The 15,205-nt window shown below is 40.4% G+C and overlaps 1 protein-coding gene and 1 pseudogene across 4 annotated transcripts in view; both read right to left on the bottom strand.

Moving 5' to 3' along the window:
• The window catches only part of Shld1 (shieldin complex subunit 1), a 167,557-nt gene that overhangs the window by 128,945 nt on the left and 23,407 nt on the right, over positions 1–15,205 (bottom strand). The window lies entirely within an intron of this gene.
• Positions 8,637–9,634, bottom strand: LOC105944229 (annotated as a pseudogene).

Below are 15,205 nucleotides of genomic sequence, written 5' to 3'. Positions count from 1 at the left end.
TTGCCTTAAAGCCTTGGAAAAAGAAGAACAAGGCAAACCAAAAATCAGTAGACGGGAAGAAATAATAAAGATTAGGGCAGAAATTAATGAAATAGAAACAAAAAGAACAATCCAAAGAATTAATGAAACAAAGAGTTGGTTCTTTGAAAGGATAAACAAGATTGATAAACCCTTAGCAAATCTGACCAAAAGAAAGAGAGAAGAGACACAAATTAATAAAATCAGAGATGAACAAGGTAACATCACAACAGATTCCAGAGAAATTCAAAAAATCATAGGGACATACTACAAAAGCATATACTCCACAAAGTATGTAAATCTGAAAGAAATGGATGATTTCCTTGATCTATATGACCTACCTAAATTAAATCAAAATGAGATTAATCACTTAAATAGACCTATAACAAACATGGAGATCCAAACAGTTATCAATAATCTCCCAACTAAAAAAAGCCCAGGCCCGGATGGATTCACTGCTGAATTTTACCAGACTTTTAAGGAAGAGCTAACACCATTGCTTCTTAAGCTTTTCCAGGAAATAGAAAAAGAAGGAATTCGACCAAACACCTTCTATGAGCCCAGCATCACCCTGATACCAAAACCAGGCAAAAATAGAACAAAAAAAGAAAAATACAGACCAATCTCCCTCATGAACATAGATGCAAAAATTCTCAACAAAATATTGGCAAACAGAATACAAGAGTATATCAAAAAGATCATTCACCCTGACCAAGTAGGCTTTATCCCAGAGATGCAGGGATGGTTCAACATACGCAAATCTATAAATGTAATACATTCCATAAACGGGTTGAAGGACAAAAATCACATGATCATCTCATTAGACGCAGAGAAAGCATTTGACAAAATCCAACATCTCTTCATGATAAAAGTCCTACAGAGACTGGGAATAGAAGGAACATATCTTAATATAATAAAGGCTACTTATGACAAGCCTACAGCCAACATATTACTAAACGGGGAAAAACTGGAAGCTTTTCCACTAAAATCAGGAACAAGACAAGGGTGTCCACTGTCCCCACTTTCATTTAATATAGTTTTGGAAGTCTTAGCCATAGCAATAAGGCAAGAGACGCACATAAAAGGGATACAAATTAGAAAGGAAGAAATCAAGTTACCATTATTTGCAGATGACATGATTCTATACATAAAGGACCCTAAAGACTCTACTAGCAAGCTGTTAGAGCTGATCAAAACCTACAGCAATGTAGCAGGATACAAAATAAACAGACAGAAATCAGTAGCCTTCATATATGCTAACAACAAACACACAGAGGATGAAATCAGAGAATCACTCCCATTCACAATTGCATCAAAAAAAATAAAGTACCTTGAAATAAACCTAACCAAGGAAGTAAAGAATCTATACAATGAGAACTTTAAAACACTCAAGTGAGAAATTGCAGAAGACACTAGAAAGTGGAAAAACATCCCTTGTTCCTGGATTGGAAGAATCAATATTGTGAAAATGGCAATCTTACCTAAAGCAATCTACACATTTAATGCAGTCCCTATCAAAATTCCAAAGGCTTTTCTTCATGGAAATAGAAAAAACAATCCAAAAATTCAGTTGGAATCACAAAAAACCTCGAATATCTAAAATAATACTGAGCAACAAAAAAGAGGCTATAGCCACCTGATATTTGATAAAAATGCCAAAAATACTCATTGGAGAAGAGACAGCCTCTTCAGCAAATGGTGTTTTGAAAACTGGAAATATATCTGGAGAAAGATGAAAATAGATTCTTCTCTCTCGCCATGTACAATAATTAAGTCCAAATGGATTAAAGACCTTAACATCAGACCGGAAACTCTGAAACTTCTAGAGGAAAAAGTAGGGGAAACCCTTCAACATATTGGTCTTGGCAAAGACTTTCTGAGTACAACCCCAATTGCTCAGGTAATAAAACCACAGATTAACCACTGGGACCTAATGAAATTACAAAGCTTTTGCACCGCAAAGGACACAGTGAAAAAAGCAAAGAGGCAACCTACAGAATGGGAAAAAATCTTCGCCAGCTATATATCTGATAGAGGATTAATATCTAGGATATACAAAGAACTCAAAAAGTTAAATAATAAGGAATCAAACAAGCCAATCAAAAAATGGGCTATGGAGCTAAATAGAGAGTTCTCAAAGGAAGAAATACGAATGGCATATAAGCACCTAAAAAAACGTTCTACGTCACTAGTCATCAAGGAAATGCAGATTAAAACTACATTGAGATTCCATCTCACTCCTGTCAGATTGGCCACCATCATGAAAACAAATGATCATAAATGTTGGCGGGGATGTGGAAAAAAAGGAACCCTTCTGCACTGCTGGTGGGAATGGAATCTGGTCCAGCCACTGTGGAAAACAGTGTGGAGGTTCCTAAAACAGCTAGAGATTGATCTACCTTATGACCCAGCTATAGCACTCCTAGGCATATATCCAAAGGACTCATCTCATTTCCTTAGAAGTATGTGCTCAACCATGTTTATTGCTGCTCAATTTATAATATCTGGGAAATGGAACCAGCCTAGATGTCCCTCAACAGATGAGTGGATAATGAAGATGTGGCATATTTATACAATGGAGTTCTACTCAGCGGTAAAGAAAAATGAAGTTATGAAATTTGCAGGAAAATGAATGGGTCTGGAAAGGATTATACTAAGTGAGGTAACCCAGGCCCAGAAAGCCAAGCACCACATGTTCTCTCTCATATGTGGATCCTAGCTACAGATGACTGGGCTTCTGCGTGAGAATGAAAATACTTAGTAGCAGAGGCCAGTAAGGTAAAAAGGAGACATAAAGGGTAGAGAAAGGAAGGGAGGAGGATACTTAATAGGTTGATATTGTATATATGTAATTACAATGATTATAATGGAGAGGTAATATGATGGAGAATGGAATTTCAATGGGAAAGTGTGGGGGTGGGGAGGGAGGGAATTACCATGGGATATATTTTATAATCATGGAAAATGTTAATAAAAATTTTTTTAAAAAAAGGGCTATGGAGCTAAATAGAGCATTCTCAAAGGAAGAAATATGAATGCCATGGAAAACGCTAATAAAAATTTTAAAAAAACAACAAAAAAAGAAATATGGATGGCATTTAAGCATCTTAAAAATGTTCTATGTCACCAGTCATCAGGGAAATGCAGATTAAAACTATATTGAGATTCCATCTCACTCCTGTCAGATTGGCAACCATCATGAAAACAAAGGATCATAAATGTTGGCGGGGATGTGGAAAAAGAGGAAGCCTTCTACACTGCTGTTGGGAATTCAATCTGGTCCAGCCATTGTGGAAATCAGTGTGGAGGTTCCTAAAATAGCTAAAGATTGATCTACCATATGACCCAGCTATAGCACTCCTAGGCATATATCCTAAGGACTCATCTCATTTCCTTAGAAGTAAGTGCTCAACCATGTTTATTGCTGCTCAATTTATAATAGCTGGGAAATGAAACCAGCCTAGATGTCCCCAACTGATGAGTGGATAATGAAGATGTGGCACATTTATACAATGTTGTTCTACTCAGCGGTAAAGAAAAATGAGGTTATGAAATTTGCAGAAAAATGGATGGACCTGGAAAGGATTATACTAAGTGAGGTTACCCAGGCCCAGAAAGCCAAGTGCCACATGTTCTCTCTCATATGTGGATCCTAGCTACGGATGATTGGGCTTCTGTGTGAGAATGAAAATACTTAGTAGCAGAGGCCAATAAGTTAAAAAGGAGACATAAAGGGAAGAGAAAGGAAGGCAGGAGGGTACTTAATAGGTTGATATTGTATATATGTTAGTACAATGATTGAGATGGGGAGGTAATATGATGAAGAATGGAATTTCAAAGGGGAAAGTGGGGGGGAGGGAGGGATTTACCATGGGATTTTTTTTAGTCATGGAAAATGTTAATAAAAATTTAAAAAAATAAAAATAAATAAATAAAAGATTTTTTTGAAGGCAAAAAAAAAAAATAGACGTAGAGCTGGAAAGATGGCTCAGTGGTTGAAAGCACTTGCTTACAAAGCCTAAAGGCCTTTGATGCTCTAGGTGCTAAAATCAAGTCTTTAAAGAAAGACACCATAAGTGGCATTCTAGTGGACAGTATGGGCAGAAGGCTGGCAGCCATCACTGCCACCACTCTGCATCTCCCTCCACACCTATTTTCCTCTGTTCATATCCTCCAGGTGCACAGAAACAAAAACTCAGGATGTAAGTAATAAATACAGCATAGCGGGCTGGGGAGATGTTCAGCTGCAAGCAGGACAGCCTGAGACTACCTGAGTTCAATTCCCCAGGAATACATGTAAACAGCTTGGCATAGCCCTACATACCTATCACCCCAGTCCTGTGGAGAGCAGAGATGAGAAAATCACTGGGGCTTGTAGAAACTGCAGTTCTATGTTCATAGAGAAAATTCACCACAAGAAATACAGAGGTAAGTGATAGAGGAAGGATACCCAATGTTATCCTCTGGCCTCTCTGCATACTTGTGCCCCACACATGTGCTTCACACACACACACACACACAAACACACACACACAGACACACACACGTGCGCGCGCGCGGACAAAATGCCGCTTGGCTTACGTGGATCCTGGAGAGTCCAACTGGGATTCTCTGGTTTTACAGGCAAATTCCTTAACTGCTAAGCCATCTCTCCATCCCCAAAATGTTTTTTTTGTTGTTGCTTTTATTTTTTTTAAGAGAAGTTATACCTCAGGAAGTATGAATTAAGGATTGCTTAATGCTATGGCAGAAATGATCAGATCCACAGTCCAACTTAAAATTGGCAGGTTACAGCTCTCTAAACAAAAGTCATAAAATCTTTGTTTTTAATGAAAAGCTGGGCATGGTGGCACGTGCCTTTAATCCCAGAACTTGGGAGGTAGAGGTAGGAGGACCACCTTGAGTTCAAGGCCATCCTAAGACTACATAGTGAAGTCCAGGTCAGCTTGGGCTAAAGTGAGACCCTGCCTTGAAAAAAATATATGACTGAAAAAATATGACTAAAATGTTAATGTATGACGTGTGTGTGTGTTGCCTACATGTGCTCATGCTTTTGTACTGTTTACATGGTTCCAAATTGGCTTATAAGCAAATCAGCCCAAATTCTTTTAGGTTCATAGTGGAACTAAAATTTTGAAACAGAGAACAAAAAGTATACATAAGAAAATAGTTATACAGGATATAATTTACTTGATCATTAACTCCATGCTGATTCTAAGTGTCCTGGTTGCTTGGGAGAATAAAGTGGCTCTCAAAGCATACTGCCTCCTGTTTCAGGATGCAGTTTCACCCTCATGGCTGACTGCCTCATCTGGAGGTGGTCCTGCCCAAAGATTGAAACCATGACTTATATCTCTGTTTAAGCAAGCTTACCTATAAAGGTAAGCCGGTAACTTAAAAAAGAAAATAAAATAATAAAATAATAATAAAAAAAGAAAATAAAAAAGGAAAGGAAAGGAATTGAAAAAGAAAAAAGGAAAGGAGAGGAATGGAAAAGAAAGAAGAAAACTGCCTGGTAGTACAGATCTGTAATTCCAGGTACTCAAAAGATTGAGGGAAGATAAATCCAAGTTCAAGACCTACCAGAGAATATTAATAAAACTCTATCTCAAAAATTTTTTTTTTTTTTTTTTTTTTTGCAATTTTAAGATATTTTATTTGGTTATTTTCCTCAAGAAACTTTTTTTTTCTTTTGGTACTGGAGTTTGAACCCAGGGTCTCATGTATACTGAGCAAATGTTTGCAGCTGAGCTACATGCTTAGCTCTTAAATTCATTCTATTCTAATAACTGATAAAATTCCAGAGATTTCTGTTTACAGAATCGAATCTGAGAAGGTATACATATCATGAGGTTCCCCCCCCCCCCAACAAGGCGGTAGGGTTTCACTCTAGCTCAGGCTAACCTGGAATTTACTATGTAGTCTCAGGGTGGCCTCGAACTCACAGAAATCCTCCTACCTCTGCCTCCCAAGTGCTGGGATTAAAAACTGCGCCACCATGCCGGGCAAGTGTCATAACTTTTGATTCTCTCTCTCTCTCTCTTTTTTTTTTTTTTTTTTTTTTTTTTTAATTTAATTTATTAGTTTTCTTTTCAGTAAATACAGGCAGTTTGGTACCATTATTTAGGCTCATCTGTGATCTACCCCCTCCCATTAGACCCTCCTTATTATTGAAAATGGGTCGTGCATTGTGGAGTTAGCCCCCAGTTATTAGTATGATAAATGTCTCTGAAAATCATGACCCAACATGTAACTCTGACATTCTTTCCGCCCCCTCTTCCGCAAGATTTCCCTGAGCCATGTTGGGTTCATTTTTGGTCTGCTTCAGTGCTGAGGTGTTGGGGGCCTCTGAGGCTCTGGCTCTCTGATTTGGTAGGAGTTGATTTTTCTCTGCATTGATCTCCTTCCCCTTTGTGCTGGTATCCAGTTCACAGGAAAACATCACCCTTGCTTATTTCGCCAGTTGTCCTTAGTTTCAGTTGGGCCCCTTCTGAGGTATGTTGGGGCAGCTCTCTTCTTAGGATCTGCATCTATCTTTTTTCCCTCGTTGTTTGTAGTGCAGCTAGGCGGTCGCCATCTTGACCCTTTTCTCTCAAAAATTTTTAAAGTATACAGGGAAAAAAAAGATGTGGCAGACATAGCTCAGTAGTCAAGTGTTTGTAGCATGTGGAAGACCCTGTGTTCAATCTCTAATACTTCTACAAAGAGAAGAAGCCAGGCATGGTGGTGCATGCCTTTAATCCCTGCACTAGGGAGGCAGAAGTAGGAGGATTGCCATGAGTTTGAGTCCACCCTGAGACTCCATAGTGAATTCCAGGTCAGCCTGGGCTAGAGTGAGACCCTACCTCAAAAAAACAAAAATAAATAAAACTAAAAAGAGAAGAGATGGATGGGGAAGGAAGCCTTCTGGCTTTTAGAGGATCACTTGGCAAGGGAAAGGCATCTCAGATGCAGTGTAGGAGAGAGTTCCCCTGTCCTGTTATTAGCAGTATACACCCACATCCCCTTGCTGGGTCAGTTAGACCTTCCCATGATGCTGGGTAAACAACTGGTCAATCCTAGGGAAAGATGAGTCTACTCTGCTACCTTCTTGTTGCTGGACTGTAGGTTGGGATGCACTGACCTGGATCACCTTGAGTGAAGTAATGGAGAACATGGGACAGCCTGCTGCTATGCTGCACTGAAGTCCTGGGGCTCCAAGAAATTCATCATCTCACCACATCTCCAATGAATGCCTCTCAGCATTTCCAGGGTGTGCACTTGCATACAGCAGAGAAGAAATAGGCCCACATTATCTTGTTGGATTAAAATCCCCAAAAGAGGGCTGGAAAGATTGCTTAGTGGTTAAGGACCTTGCTTACAAAGTCTAAGGACCCAGGTTCAATTCCCCAGTACCCATGTAAGTCACATGCACCTGGAGTTTGCAGTGGCTGAAGGCCCTGGTATGCCCATGTGCCCCGGCCAGCAGGAAGTTGAACAAGGACTCGAGGGGAAGTTAACATGAATGGGGGAAGGCAAACAGACACAAGAAGGAGACCAAGCTAGGTATTTGTCAAGGTCTCAAAGTTTATTTTTACACATAGGTTTTAATAGGGTTGTAGGAGGAAGGAGTCATAATCAGGCCAGAGATCACAGGGTTACTGGCTAAATGCAATTTCTTTGTTTCTTCATCAATTATCGGCAACACCAGGAGAGGCTATCACCCAGGCGTAACGGCTTCTTCATTTCTGGTAATAGATCATTAGATGAGGAAATAGAGACTTAACTTGCTATATGGTGGTTTCTGTCAACATGGCCAAGGTTTGGTTCATAGCTCCCAACACCCATGCTCTCTCTCTCTCTCTAATAAATAAATAAATGTATGTTTTTAAAAATCCCCAAAAGCCAGGTATGGTGGTGCATGTCTTTAATCCCAGAACTCAAGTTAGGAGGGTCATTGTGAGTTTGAGGCCACCCTAAGACTACACAGCAAACTCCAGGTCAGCCTGGGCTAGAAGGAGACCTTACTTTGAGAAGTCAAAAAAAAAAAAAAAAATCCCCAAAAGATTTTTTTTTTAAACATTTTTTTTTAATTTTTTTTTATTTATTTATTTGAGAGCGACAGACACAGAGAGAAAGACAGATAGAGGGAGAGAGAGAGAATGGGCGCGCCAGGGCTTCCAGCCTCTGCAAACGAACTCCAGACACGTGCGCCCCCTTGTGCATCTGGCTAACGTGGGACCTGGGGAACCGAGCCTTGAACCGGGGTCCTTAGACATCACAGGCAAGCGCTTAACCGCTACGCCATCTCTCCAGCCCCCAAAAGATTTTTTTAAAGCAAGCATGTTTTAATTATGGGCTAAAAATGTCTAATATGGTAAGCATGAATTAGAAAAATTAAGATTCCAAATACAATGCTAGAGAATTTCACAATGGAGGGTGGGGTTAATGAAGATCCTTTTCTACATACATTATGATCATTAATTGGAATTATTAGGCAAAAATATTAAGACCACACTTTTCCTATAAAAAGTTACACATTATCTTCTGTAGGGATAGCTGTCATACAAGAAACAGAGACGATACATGATCGTTCTATTGCTCACTCAGGGACAAAGGGGATCTGATTGTAGAATGATCTAGTCATCTTCTTCCTCTCTATCTTCAGTGTCTTGTTTCCTTTTCTCTCCCTGAAGACTTTCTTCATCCTTTTCCTCTTCTTCCCCTTCTTCAACATAATCATCGTCATCTTCTTCATCCTGAGTTTCTTCTTTGATTTAGTATGAGAGGCCCACTTCTCATCCCACTTCTGAGCCTGCTTCATCTTCATCCTCCTCCTCCTCTTCACACCCTTCAGGTGGACCAGCCTCATCTTCTTCCTTATCTCCATCATCTTCATCTCCATCCTCCTCATCTTCCTCTTCTGAGTCTGGGGCTTCATTATCCTCCTTAATATCTATCTAAATATGTGATTAGCTGCAGCATGTTCAAAAATACTTTCTCTGTAATCTCCCAGGTTGGTGATCTCACAGTTAAACAAGTCCAGACTTTTAAAATTTTTAAGATTTTGCAGAGCTTCTGCTGTACTGAGATTTTTAATTTTTGTTTCCACTCAAATTGAGGTAGGTAAGATTTAGGCATTTCTCTGCCAGGACTTCCCAGCCTCCAGAAATTATATTGTCACTAAGTTCCAACCTTTAAGCTGGGAAGCTGAGCCAGTGAGCTTAACTCCATATTATCCACACTCAGAAACTCTAGTTCTTTAAAAGTGTCATTCAGGCATTCAATTTCCCTATTGACACACAGGCGATTATCAAGGACTAACTCTGTCACCTCCTCCAGGGCTCTGTTCTTTTTTTTTTTTTTTTTAATTTTTTATTTATGTATTTGAGAGTGACAGACACAGAGAGAAGGACAGATAGAGGGAGAGAGAGAGAATGGGCGTACCAGGGCTTCCAGCCTCTGCAAACGAACTCCAGACACGTGTGCCCCCTTGTGAATCTGGCTAATGTGGGACCTGGGGAACCGAGCCTCAAACCGGGGTCCTTAGGCTTCACAGGCAAGCGTTTGCTAAGCCATCTCTCCAGCCCCAGGGCTCTGTTCTTTAACCCCGGTTACTCTTCTTTTTCATCTCCATGTCCTCCTCCTGTTCTTCTGACACTACTCTGTCCTCCTCTTTCCACCCTTTTCCAGCCTTTCCCACCCCACCCTTCAACCACACACACACAGTTCTTTCCCCTTCACTGGCTGTTGTGAGACTCCCCTCCAGAAATTTTGTTGATGTTATCTGAGATAGAATCTCACTATGTAGCCCAAGCTGACCTGGAATTCTCGATCCTTCTGCCTCACCTCCAAAGTGCTGAGATTACAAGTATGTGTCACCATGGTCAATGCAAAGATTGTTTAAATCTCATGATTTCTCAAGACGTGGAGGATCTTCAGTTCAAGGTCACCCTTGGTTGCATAGCAAGTTGGAGGCCAGCCTGAGATACATGAGACCCTGTCTCAAAAAAGCAAGGGTGGGTTTGGGGAGATGGCCTACTGGGGTAAAGCCCTTATCATGCAAGTGTGAGGACAAGTTCATATCCCAGCACCCATGTCAGTGCCAGGTGAGTCTGGTGGCCACCTGGACTCCTAGCACCTGGAAGCAGAGACAGAGGATCCTCAGGACAGGCTGGCTAGGCTAGCTGAATTGGTAAGCTCTGGGTTCAAGTGAGGAAGGAAAAAGTAAAAGAAAAGAGAGAAAAATAAAAGGGACTCTCCACTGCATGTGCTGCCTCAGTAAACAAATTAGAGTCATCAAGAAAGTCACAGGCATTGGCCTCTGGCATACACACACACACACACACACACACACACACACACACCTGTACCCACATGCATATGAACATACATAAATACCACATATATACTTTAAAAATTCTCTAAAATCTTTTCATTTATCTCTAGTTGACACAACAAATGAAGGAGTAGCTGGAAGTGTCACTTCAAGCCATGTGTGGTGGATCCCACCTATAATCACAGCACTTGGGAGTCTGACACACGTGGATTTTCATGAGTTCAAGGCCACTCTGGTCTACAATAATGAGTTTAGGACAGCCTAGGCTTACAGAGTGAGACTAAAAAAAGAAACCTTTTTTCCCCCTAGAATGGCTCAGAATGTGTGAAAAGTAACCATTAGAGGGCAGTAGAATCAAACACTGGCAAAAATTAGCAGGCCTCCAGTTCTACAGCAGCTGCTTAGGTGCTGCTGAATAAAAATGAAAAAATTATCTTAACCAATTTTATCCCAAACTAGACTTCTGAAATGATGTTGACCAGCGAGTAACTTTCTCATCTTTGTATTCTTATTAAGCTTAATACCCACTAGTAGTTACTCTCTGATTTTCTCTCTCATATGTAGATCCTAGCTACAAATGTTTAGATTTGTATGAGTTGGACCAAAAGTCAGTAGTAGAGGCCAGGAAGCTAGAGAGGGGCTATTAGGAAGGGAGGACAGGGAAGGACTTTAGGGGAGGTTGATATATGTATGTAAGTAGATGAACAGATTACCTGAGGTACAATGGCCTAAGTGAGGTCAGGGGAAGAGATTGGGTAAAGGAGGGGATGGGAGGAGGTTAATCAAATTTTAAGATGTTATGAATAAGCCATATGGAAACCTACTTCTTCAGATAATGGCACACCCAGAAACCATAGACTGTTACTAGAAAAATTTCAGCGCCAGGGATAGGATACCTTCCAGTGAGTTGTTGGCCAGGGAGGTCCCTGATGCTCTCAAAACATTTTACAGGCCATTGTCAAGGCTCTTGGTTTCCCACCAGAAATAGATGTGAGACCCTATTACTAAGGATTCCACATACTTGAGTTGCAAGTCACTGAGAAATCAAGATGAAGCTGAGCTGAAAAATCTCCTCCCTGTTGACTAGCTGTCAGAAAGATGAAAGAGCTATGCTGCATGCAGACCTCTGGGAGACAGAAATCATCAATGGTGATAAACAACAAATCTTAAGACTGGCCAGCCAGGCCAAATACACCACTGGTGCAATAGTGGCAGGTCTATTATAGGGAAAACCTACTGCTCACTAACTGGACTGGAGGCCTGCTCCACAGAAGGAAATGCATGCCTGATACTGAAAACTTAGTCAAAAGCCTATGGTGGGTGAGGTCATGAGCCCCAGGGGACAACCTGATGTTGTCTAGCTAAATGTATATACTATGTCAACCAAACTGCCCTCTTAACACTTTTTCATGTTTACATGGGTATCATTATTAATGCTACTTTCATTTTTGGTTAGAGAAGTTTAGTTTCTCTTTTCAGATGGCAGTGAGCAGTGACCACTAGCAACACTCAAAAGTCACCAGAGGTCTGAGAAGTGACAATGGAGTGTTCAGCACTGAGACATCTCTATGACACCTCCAAGGCCCAGGGTCCATTGAGCAAGAGGTGGTGGAAAGAATGTAAAAGCCAAAGGAAGAGGAAGGGTGCTTACACTGCAATCTTTCAGAAACAAAATGGCCTGGATATTCATGACCTGCTTGACACTACCTTTGCAATACCTTCATAATTAGAAGGAAAAATGATAACATTAAAATAGAAGAGAGACTAACTGGGAAGAAGAAGGGATTCAATGAAAGATGGATTTGAGAAGGGGAATATGAGGAAGATAGTAGAAATTGTCATGGTTTATTGTCTATTCTTATGGAAGCTGTCAAAGGTTTTTTTTTTTTTAAAGAAAGAACATACTATGAAGAAACAGGTACATTTCTATTTGTTTTTCAGAGTTTACTTAAATAGAAAAAAAAAATTGAAAATTCTGGCCTTAACCTCACTATATTACTTATTGCCTTAACTTCCCAAGTGCTAGAATTAAAGGTATGTGTCACCATGTCATCATCATTTAATTTTTAATTTTATTTTTATTTATGAGAGAGGAACAGAGAGAGAGAATGAGAATGGGTATGCCAGCACCTCCTGCCACTGCAAATGAACTTCAGACACATGTGGCACTTTGTGCATTTGGCTTTATGTGGTTACTGGGGAGATGAACCAGGGCCATTAGGCTTTGCAAGCAAGTAACTTTAACTGCTCAGCCATCTGTCTGGCCCACCATCAGTTATTTTTATATAGCTATTCTCTTTTCAAGGAAAAAAGCCAAGGATTTGAGAGATAGAAGTTTGGACTAATCATTTTTCTCTTTTTAAACAAATTATATTTATTTATTTATGAGAGAGAGAGGAGAGAATGGTCATTCCAGGGCCTCCTGCCACTGCAAATGAACTCTAGACATATTTGCCACCTTGTGCTTACATAGGTACATGGGTACTGGGGAATCACATCTGGGTCCTTAGGATTCCCAGGCAAGTGCCTTAACCATGAAGCTATCTCCCCAGCCCCCTAAATGCTATTTTTTTTATTTATTTAAGAGTGGGAGGGGTGCAAAGGAAGTGTAGCGCCTCATGCCACTGCAAAATATATATATATATATATATATATATATATATATATATATATATATATATATATCCAGACACATGTGCTACTTTGTGCATCTAGCTTTATGTAGGTACTGGCTATGGAATCTAGGCCAGCATGCTTTTCAAGCAAGTACTTCTGACTCCTGATCCATCTCCCCAACCCAGGGTTAATCATTTTCTAAATAATAATTTGCAGGGCTGATATAAAATACATACTTTTTCATGTGAAAACTGTTTCATTCTATACTACAGATAAAACCAAGCAGCTTAAATAGGTTGATGGTTACAAATTGATGAGTAAGGTACTATCATAATTTGTATTTTTAAATCATAACAAGTATAACTTACATGTGTTTTTCATTTGTTCATTCCACCAGCACTTACTAAGCATCTATTATACACCAGATACTGTCCCCTGATTCTCAAGATCTAGGCTTAGCAGGCACTGTGGGAAAACCAGGAGTGAACTCACAAGCACTAAAGTTATACTGCAGTAAGCCAGGTTTTACAAAACATCAAGCATGTCAGCATCCAGCTTCAAAACTTCCAAGGAGGGGCTGGCTGGGTAGAGCATTTGCCTAACATATATATTGCTCTAGACTCAATCCCCACCACCAAAAAGAGTAACTTCAAAGAGTAAACAGCCAAAAATAAGTGTTCTGAATCAAGGTAGGAAAATTTCTTTTGAGTAAAAAAAAAAAAAAAAAAAAAGTTTCTTTCATTCGTTCCAACAGTTAAACGGCAATTCCTAACTACTTTCTTCCTATTTTAGCCTAAGAAGGTGAATAAGGTCTGGTATGGAACTGATCTGGGAAGGCAGTGCCTTCCCTATAGCTAATCTGCAGGAGCCTGGCTAGTGCTTCTTCCATAATGAGAAGAGCAGAGAGAGAAAGGAGAGTAATAAGAGCAGTTGTCTCATCCTGGTCAGGTGAGCCACCCTGAGAAAGTACTTATGCTGATTCAGGGAGTTAGCAGAAAGGAGCTAGCCTGGACCTGAGGGGTAACTGCGGGGACTTGAGGGGTAACTGCAAACGCTGAAGACTTCATAGCAGCATTCAATCACACTTGATGTTTGCACTTCTTTAAAGCTGCGCCTTTGAAGTCAGCCTGACCTACATTTGTGTCTGAGCGTTTCATTTTCTTTGAGTACCATATTAATATGTAACCAACCTCTGCGAGGCTTGATTTCCTCAAAGGTAACACACATCATAGCAGTATTTGTTTCTTGGGTGTGGTTGTGAGAATCAAAAGGAACAATGTGCTGGGGGTGCAGCTCAGAAGTAAAGAAAACACTTGCCTAGCATACCTAAGGCCAGGCATTTATTTGATCTCCAGCAGCACATACCCACACTAGGAGAAACATGTATAATATGCGCTTGGTGCAGTGCCTACAATGCACAATAAATGACTAATGCTCACTCCTTTAATTGTGTTTTATGAAACTACAGGTGGTATCTGACTACAATATACCAAGTTTTTTCCGCCAGCTATAAGATGACACAGCTAAGTGACAAGGTGTGAATAGAAGCTCACGTGCAGAAGCTTTGAGGAAAACTGTTGGATCAGTCAGACCATGAAGTCACTGCTGTGTGGCAGAGTGGGCAAGCAAGTGCCCTGCAGCTGTGTCTGGTAAGAGGGCATAGCTTGTTTTTCCACTCCACTGTGATTTTGTTCCAAACAGAAACTGCAGGCAAGGTGTTCAGAAGTGAGGAGGACTGTCTTCCCCTAGCAGACATCATCAAATTCACAAGTGGTAAAGAACAAGGGCCGACACACCAAGTGGTGAAAGCATTTGTGAGCTTTAAAAATGATCTTTGGATCTGGGCATGGTGGCACACGCCTTTAATCCCAGCACTCAGGAGGCAGAGGTAGGAGGATTGCAATGAGTTCACGGCCACCCTGAGATGACAGAGTTAATTCCAGGTGAGCCTGGATCAGAGTGAGACCCTACCTTAAAAAAAAAAACTTTTGGGGCTGGAGGGATGGCTTAGCGGTTAAGACATTGTTTGACTGCAAAGCCAAAGGACCCAGGTTTGATTCCCCAGGACCCGTGTTAGCCAGATGCACAAGGGGGCACATGCATCTGGGGTTCATTTGCAGTAGCTAGAGGCCCTGGCACGCCCATTCTCTCACTCTCTCTCCCTCTTTCTCTGTCAAATAAATAAAGAAAAATATTTAAAAATAAATAAATAAAAATTATTTTTCTGGGCTGGAAAGATTACTCAACAGTTAA

The sequence above is a fragment of the Jaculus jaculus genome, chromosome 8, assembly GCF_020740685.1.
Source record: "Jaculus jaculus isolate mJacJac1 chromosome 8, mJacJac1.mat.Y.cur, whole genome shotgun sequence".
NCBI lineage: Eukaryota > Metazoa > Chordata > Mammalia > Rodentia > Dipodidae > Jaculus > Jaculus jaculus.
This window is presented reverse-complemented; position numbering and strand designations above follow the sequence as displayed.